The following is a 9293-nucleotide window of genomic DNA, read 5'->3' on the forward strand; positions in this document are numbered from 1 at the left end:
ATTTGATGCTCAAGAAACATTTATGATTTAGATGACGATTTAGATGACGTTTTCCAGTGAAAATTCTTATTATGGTCATACTTCCAAGACACAGAATCTGAAGTACAGTATTCACACCGGTGCGGTGACTGACAGCAAACAATAGATTAATCTGCCAGATCCAGCCGTGCCGACGCACAACCCATGTAAAAATTATAATTCTGCAAATAACTGCAATTGCAGGTTTCAAACAGAGATGGCGACAAAGAGGCAAATTGAATGAGAGTCAGACTATCATTCTTAAAATTTGATCTCTACAAACTAATAATGTTGTGCATAATAAAATTGCTGGCCAACTGGTGAACTATATTTATTTAGCATCGAATCAAATATTAAATCGCATTTAGCGCTTGTATAATTGTTTTTGACTCTGACTATATGGTTTTCTCAAGATTAAAAAAAGTTTTTGAAACAAATATGATGCAAGTCAAAATGGCTCTCTTGTGGCATCAGACTAAAAACAGTTTTGGTTTGAAGCTTTTATTTTTAAGAGACTGCTGGCGCGCGATCCAAAGAGACTTAGGTTTTTGTGTTTGTTTCTCTCTGTGGTGGTGCTTTCGTTACATAGTGTTAGTTCTTGATAGAACTGAATAGAACGAAAGTGACCATGACATCCTAATGCAATCACGGCTCAGACACAATAACACAGTCCCGACTGATTCTCCAAGGGGCTTCTGAGCTGTGTGTATGTGTGCATGCGTAAGGAGAGAGAAACAGAGAGTGAGTGAGAGAGCGAAGGAGGATGATTTCAGTGATTGAGCGTATGCGTGTTTTCCAAACCTCCCTGTATCAAGTGTTCTGACAGCTATTTAATGTTTCCCATTTGCATTAGTTGATAAAGCACCAATCTGTTCTCTTAATCCACAGTGTGACATGGTAGAAACGCCAAAATGGCCGTGTCCTCTCAATCCCCCCTCCGCTGTCAGGGCCGAACAGGTTGCCAAAGCAATGATATACGAGCGGCGGGCCACCCCGGCAATAACGGCGGACGCTAGATACATCTCACGCTACGGGAGCAAAACAAGATGTCACTGCCATCAGCTCTGAGCAATAAGTTTATCACACACACACCTGTCTGTCACACCGAGAGGTCTACGTTGCAAAACACACACACACAAATAAAAACAGGCTAACTATTCTGACTTAGAAGTGATAAAGGAATCAAGCTCTGATGGTTAGATTGCTAGATCTAGTGTTTATGTCAAAGCACAGACATCTTTTGACTGCAGATGTGACTAGTATGCACCAGTGTTGAGGAAGCGGTTTTCAAATTGTACTGTGTTAAGTTAATGGTCAAAAGAAGGTAGATAACCTCTTTAAAGCTATTTAATAGGATAGTTTCTTTAAAATTATATTATAGTTTATAATTATTTATTTAGTACATTAAAGCTGTATTAATCAGGTAAGCAATCATCATTTGCTCACCTACAATACTTATTTGTGGCAGGTTTGAAACCAATGATGTCAAACACCTTTGGTTCTTTTGTCACAATTTGTTTGAATATGCACCAGCACAGATAAAAATATAATAGGACAAGATTTTCTGTGAAAAAACACTTCTTAACATTAAGCTTCTGTATCCCCACACTGGTACATACAGACACAGAAAGGAAGAACCAGACCAGACTATATGCTTTCTATTTAGACTGAGGCGTAAATGCCTCCAATTCCCAATTGGTTAAAGCAGTGTTTCTCAACCAGGAGTCCATGGACCCCTAGTGGTCCTTGACATAATGCCAGGGGGTCCTTATAAAATATCTGAATATTAATTTTTGTATATTTTGACATTGACATGTTCCCATAAAAGAGGAAGATAATATATGTACACTGTAAAAAAAAAAAAAATCCCAGTAAAATTTATGGTAAAAAAAACTTTACCGTAAAAAATACAGTAGCGACGTAAAAAAAAATGTGTTAAATTTACGGTAAAATAACATATTTCATTAACTGATATAATGTTAATTTACCAACCTAATGAAGTACTAATATCTGTTTTGTACCTTTATAATACACTGACAGTCACCAAACACAGTGGTAATAAGAGTCACATGATGAATCAAAGTTCATCACAAGCAGATTTTCCACAAGCTGAGAAGGACAACACTAACATATAGAAGGTGCACACAAGTGTCATTCACACACACACTAAACACCATCATGGTAACATGCATGAAATTTTAAAAATGCAATAAACATTAATTTAACAACATTAGATGTAACATAAAACCCTAATGTACATAACTGATTAGAAAAAAATGAGAAAAACTAAAGAAACAGAGTTATTTCAACGGAAATATATCAAATGTGAAGTGTCACGCAGGGAATTGTGGGAATGTCAATTTACGTTTTTTCACTGTAAATTTTACAATGAATTGTTATTTTTCACTTCCAAAAACTGTGAATTTAACGGTATTTTACCGTAAAATTACATTAAATGTACCGTTAGATCTATTACAGTTATTCACCGTATATAGTACGGAAACTTTCTGTAAACCAATTGACAGTTTTTCACCGCAGCATTTTTACAGTCTTTTACTGTTAAAATCACGGTCATTTTTTACAGTGTATAATGTACCTGACAATATGACTAAATATAGGACAAGTCAACAAACGTAGTAGTAGTAAATTATACTTGATTGCATTTGGTTGTCACAAAGACATTAATGATACCAATGAGACATTTTTATTCTGGGGTCCTTGAGGATGGTTCCAAATATGATGGGGGTCCATGACTCAAAAAAGGTTGAGATTCACTGGGTTAAAGTTCACTCAAAAATGAAAATTCTCCCATGATTTACTCACCCTCAAGCAATCCTAGGTGTATATGACTATCTTCTGCATCCATCCATAATAAAAGTAATCCATACGGCTCCAGTGGGTTAACAAAGGCCTTCTGAAGTGAACCGATGGGTTTTTGTAAGAAAAATATCCATATTTAAAACTCTATCAACTATAATAACTAGCTTTCGGAAGACGGCCGCACACATCGATTTGCAGCAGAAGAATAACCTGTGACCTGACGCACGACTCGATAACAAACAAGGAAGCGCACAGGATAGAGCGAAACAAAACACCGGTCATGAATTAGTCTAAAATGAGAAATTTTAAAGAGAAATGTCAGAGAATTTTGATATAAGAGAAGAGGAGCTTGAGTTTGTTGCCCAGCAATATTTGTTTGAGAGTCGTCTAAGTTTACGCTACTCCTACATCCTGTGTCAGACGTCGCGTCACAGGTTACTCATTTGGAGGCGACTTGCATAGTATGCGTATGGTCATCCGCTGGAAGCTAGTTATTTGAATTCTTACAGTTTTAAATATATATAAAAAATATTTTTCTTACAAAAACGCATCGCTTTGCTTCAAAAGGCCTTTATTAACTCACTGGAGTCGTATGGATTACTTTGATTATGGATGGATGCATTTGTTTGTTTGTTTTTTTTTGTTTCAAAATGTGGCCCCCCCGTTCACAACCATTATAAAGATTGCAAGGATATTTTTAAATATACCTCTGATTGTGTTTGTCTGAATGAAGATAGTCATTTACACCTAGGGTGGCTTGAGGGTGAGTAAATCATATATAGTTACATTTAAACCAGACTGAAAATCCAGAAATAAGATGTGAAATATTTAAGATGAACGGTTTATGGTCACTAATCAAATAAGCAAAAATGTGAACTAATTCGTACAGACAGGCAGATGTTCTTACTTTCATTGAAACACAAGATGCTCTTTGAATCATATGCTGGAGAACATGGTCTTCAGATTTTACACAAACTTATGGAGTGCTGCTGCCAATAAAGCGTCACTGATTCAATTCGTAAAGCTCCGAAGCAGTGTTTTGAAATCAGCCCATCACTATATTGATGAAATTCGTTATTTTGTTTTTTTGGCACACAAAAAGTATTCTCGTCGCTTTATAATATTAAGGTAGAACTACTGAACTCGCATGAACTGTTTTAAATATATTTTTAGTACCTTTATGGATCTTGAGAGAGGAAATGTCATTGCTTTGAACGCAGGCCTCACTGAGACATCGGATTTAATGAAAAACATCTTAATTTGTGCTCCGAAGATGAATAGAGGCCTTATGGGTGTAGAACGACATGAGGGCGAGTAATAAATGACATTATTTTCATTTTTGGGTGAACTAACCCTTTAAAGCAAAAACAAAGCAAATACTAAGAGAAATCCTAAAATTCATGCAATTTTTTCACTTAATTGTGATGCTGAATATATTTTGTAACAACATGAATTGGCATTAAATTGAGAAAACCTTTTTTACTAGTGGTCTCAGATTTTTGGACTTCACGGCAGATACAGTGAAAATATAAGCTTCTACACAAAAGTAAGCTGTATTTTCCTCTGTTCTGCAAATCCTGTGGAAAATGGTGCAAAGTGTGCATTTCAGACAGAGAAAGAGAGAGAAGTGCACCTTGGGGAGTTTTGACAGACTGCTGGTACAGAGATCACGATAATGGCAGTTCTCAGCAGGGCGATGAACCAGTGTAACATACAGCTCACCCACGGCCTGAACAATAACACATACTACATGTAGATCAGCCTTACACACACACACACACCAGCCCCTACAACACACTTCAGCCCTTACATGACAATGCAAATATTAATGAAAATCACTTCACTCTATTTTTATATTAAACCATTAAACCAAAAGTAGACCATTTTATGGAAACAGCATCTGTTTATCACAAAATAAATAAAGTCGTACAGGTTTGGAATGACATGAAATGTGATGCAATGATGACAGAATTTTCATTTTTGGCTGAACCATCCCTTTAAATGCTTCTGGGATTTCTGTAATTCCTCCATACTGCCTATTATGAGATTAAAATATCTAACGCGTGATTGGATAACACAGACAGAGAGAGAGAGAGAGAGAGAGAAGAAAAAGATGAGAGAGGGGTGAAGGAAGGGGGAGATGGAGGTTTAAGAAAATAGAGTGTGGAAACAAAACAATAGATTGATGTAAAAACTTAAAGCTAATGTGATTGGGCTCCGGATTACTGCTGATGCGAAAATAAAGATGTCCCATAATGCTTCATTACAATGGCAACTCGTCAGAGTCCAATAATCAAATGTTTACTAATTCTCAAAGCAGCAAAAACATAAGGGACAGAAAACAAGATAATTCCATTACCTAATGCACTATAGTGAACTAGATTTCACCAAGTACAACATGTTCCTGGATCAACATCTTTGTTGATCCTGGAACAGCATTCCAATCTACCAATCAGATTTAAATGACAAGTTTACAGTTTATGTCAAGTTTAGGCTTACAACCAGGGTTAAGTGCTCCTACACCTCCTACAGTGTTATTCACCCATCAATTCCCTCTGATTTTAGGGATAACTTATGGGCAGGGTTAGGTTTAGGACTAAATTCCAGGATCAACAAAATTATGTTGATCCAGAAACATGTCTTCTTTGGAAAAATCACAGTGACCAATGAGCTACCTACATAGACAGCATTTTAAATTGCACTCTTGACATGAATTTTATTCTACACTTAATTATGATTCCTTGTTTCCTGTGATGGCAAAGCTGATTTACCCTTCGCAAAGACCCGCCCCTCTTAGTTACTGTTGCTCTGTCCGACAAGCCATGGCGCTGTCACGCCACACACAGTGAAAAATACATCGCGGAGCAAAGAGGACACTGACAACACGTTGACAGACAAGACAAAGCAGGTTACTTATGATATTAAAGAAAGTCCCAGCTTTCAAACTGTGTAGTTTTTTAAGAAATTCAAACAATAAAAAACGTTTTGTGGCTCTTTAATGTGTCATGACCATGGTCGTGACTGATTGTTGTAGCGCCTCAGCTCAAATGACTCGTGAACCGATCATCTCTTCCTACAAGTTCATTTATAGCATCAAATAAACATGAATGAACATGAGAAGGAATGTTGTTTCAAACACGGAAAGACGTCAATATACACAATTTTTCAAGTTTAACTCCACCGAGGTTAATCTTCTAACTCCTGACTGCTTTGTCGGACAAAATGGCGGATTCGGCATTCTGATTGGTTAGAACGCTTGTCAATCAAACTCCCTGCGAAGGGTCAATTTTCAGCAGCCATTACTCCAGTCTTCAGTGTCACATGATCCTTCAGAAATCTTTCTAATGTGCTGATTTGGTACTCATGAAACATTTCTTATTGGCAATGTTGAAAAAGATGTGCTTTTTTAATACATATGTGGAAAATGTGATACTTTTTAAAGGAAAGGAAATATTTTGTAACACTGCAAATGTTTTTACTGTGACTTGATCAATTTAATGCATCCTTGCTAAATAAAAGTATTAATTTCTTTCAAAAAAAAAAAAAAAAAAATCTTACTGACCCCAAACTTTTGAATTGTAGTGCAGTATATTATATTAAAATATCATAGAATTGCTCTCAATGCATGTGTATGTATTAAAATGAATGAGTTGAGTCTCTAGTTGAGTTCCATTTCAATTAACATGCTGCCATAGACTTCACTAGGTTTTGAAACAGAACAGTTAGACAGAGAGATACTGCAGTCTCTAAAGCTGATCATAAATATCATGACTTCGAATAAAACAGCTGCTAGTACATAAATTTACAGCAGAACTGTAATTACAGCACTACTCAAAATTCAAATGCAGGGCCACAGTCGTTAGCTAATTAGTACAAACAAAACATCCTTAAGTAACACTGACATTTTAGAAAGTGTCGCTTCCGTGTACGTACTTGCATTGGGCTGAATTTAATTAGAGAGAGTCCTGTAAGGACGGTCTCAGATGGTAGAATTAACAAGACAGGGTAAAGTTTTGTCGAATTTCGTTCTCTTCTGATGGCGTCCCCTGTGATGCAGTTTAAATACTCTCACAGACTCTTAATGGACAGTCAAGGAAAAGTCATTATTAATGCGCTGTAATTTGATTACAAAATGTGTTTGACGGTTACATCAAATGCTGGAACAAATCCACAAAAACTTCCCAGCATAAAAGTTTGCTGGGATGATGGTTCAAGGAACTCAAGAAGTACACAGAAGATACCTCCTATCATTTTCAGAGCACTTCAGATGGTATGAAATTCCTTTGAAAGGATTCTTGGATGTGTGGAAGAGATTTAGCGAACAGACAGCGAGGGTCCTTCCGGAGTGCTCGAGATCGAAGACTCTCTCTCTTTTTTTTTTTTCATCCGTCTCCAAAGAGCTTTACACTAAGTGATATTACTGAGAGTCGCTTCTTTTTCTAATCGCAGTCCCACGGGATCAAAGTTCACAAGAAGCCCCAGAGCTCTGTTCATATATCTCCTTTTCCTTTGCAAAAAGAGAAAGAATCATTGCATTAGTTGTAATACTTGTTCCAGGCATGCAAAAAGCATCAGAAAAGAACAGCAGCCATCAATATTAAGTATGTAAAACAAGTATGTGATACAAATACTCACACTAGGGATTACTCACTATAGACTTTAGTTACACTAGATGCTATGTTTGATTTTAATGCAAAACGAAAATGGAAAATTTAAGTACAATCTGTTCAATGTGTCAGACGTACCTTGGTGACAGACTTCTTTTCGATGTTCTGCTTGCTGTTTCTGTGTAAACCGTTCATAAAAAGATTCTTATGTAAACCACGGCATTCAATTCAATGCAAAAGTGTAAGTGGTCAGTTCACTGTAATCTTCTAAATATATGGTAAAAGCCAAAAAAACATCCAAAATCTAAAACCAAGGACAAAAGCACTGTGGAAAATTTCTTGAGACACGATTAAGAGCATTCACTTCACTTAAAGGGTTCATTTTAGCGATTAAACGCAAGGTCTACAGTGCACGGCGCAAATGCACTTAGGACGTGTCCGAATACACTTTTGCTAGTTTAATGACGGGAAAAATGGTTGGTGCGCCCGATGCATCGTCTAAAAGGGTTGTCCCATTCTCTTAATGAGTAATGGGTGTGTTTTGGTCATCATGGTGGATTCACTATTTACATGGCGGAATTTGCAAGCTGAAAAACGAAACACTTCTCTATCGAGGAAACGGATCTGCTTGTGCGCGAAGTTAAAGCGATTTTATCTTTATGCACACAAAACTAATCTTTTACATTGTAATCCTTTTATTTTTAATATTTGGCATGTTTGTGTGCTGCTGCGCATCCCTGTGTGTGTAATAAGCAGAGTGTGTGTGCGCTTAGAGGCGCATATTACTAACGCGCTCTTCAAATAACATAAGAAAATATTGCATCATTGACTTTAGACCAGGTTTCAATTGGTCAGTGGTGCAGTCTATTTCAGTTGCTTCAAAATAGTAATGTGCCAACAATGCGCCTGAACACACCTCGTTTTTAGATCAGCACACCCATGGGGTACAAATGGGTGCAAATGCATTTGCTATTTAAACAACGTGGCGCAGCACGTTAACATGATAACTGCATCAGGCTGAAACTACACTGTTAAAAATGAATGTGATTTTAGCAGTAAAATATTGTAAAAATGCTACGGGAAAAAAAAAATGTAAATAGGTTAACAGTAAGTTCCCGTATTATATACAGGAAGAAACTCTTACCAGACATTTTATGTAATTTTTTACAGTAAAATGCTGTAAATTTTTATATTTTTAGAAGTAAAAAAGACAAAATCAATGTATAATTTACAGTAAAAAACTGTAAACTGATATTCCCACAATTCCCTGTGTGACACTACATATTTTAAAGTATTTTGTTTAAATAATCATGTTTCTTAATAGTTTTTGTTATCAGTTATGTACATTAGGTTTTGTTACAGCTGCTGTTTAACCAATGATAAACTAGCCATTCAAAAGTTTTTTTTTTTTTTTTTTTATGAATTAAGCCTTTTATTTAACAAGGATGAATTATTGTGAAGACAGTTTCAAAAGATTTGTATTCCAAATAAATTATTTTCTTTTAAACTTTCTATTCATCAAAGATGGTTTCCATGAAAATATTAAGCAGCACAACTGTTTTCAGCACTGATAATAATAATAAGAAATGATTCTTTAACTGAGGGCTGGACTGGATTACTGAATCCAGCATAACAGATTCTTAAATGACAATGAGCAAGAATTGATTATTTTATCTGTAGTGTGTCAAAGTGGATGACAACCGACGCCACGTCTGCGACTCTTTACGACGTCCTGACAGAAAGACTAGCAGCCTAGCAGGTTTTTTTTTTTTTTGTTTGTTTTTTTGGTCCCATCACATCTGTGAAGTTGACTGTGACGAGCAGGGCGGGCGAGAGCCGTGAGGGAAC

At 36.3% G+C, this 9293-nt stretch overlaps 1 protein-coding gene across 4 annotated transcripts in view; it reads right to left on the reverse strand.

Moving 5' to 3' along the window:
* The window catches only part of unc5da (unc-5 netrin receptor Da), a 247173-nt gene that overhangs the window by 93057 nt on the left and 144823 nt on the right, over window positions 1–9293 (reverse strand). The window contains exon 1 of one of the 4 annotated variants that reach the window (XM_048165906.1): window positions 4472–4545. The exons of the other annotated variants lie outside the window; for them this stretch is intronic. The gene's annotated coding sequence lies outside the window, so the exon portion shown is untranslated. Of the gene's footprint in view, window positions 1–4471; window positions 4546–9293 lie in introns of those variants that run through there. 4 annotated transcript variants of the gene reach the window in all.

This window comes from Megalobrama amblycephala, linkage group LG18 (assembly GCF_018812025.1).
Source record: "Megalobrama amblycephala isolate DHTTF-2021 linkage group LG18, ASM1881202v1, whole genome shotgun sequence".
Taxonomy (NCBI): Eukaryota; Metazoa; Chordata; class Actinopteri; order Cypriniformes; family Xenocyprididae; genus Megalobrama; species Megalobrama amblycephala.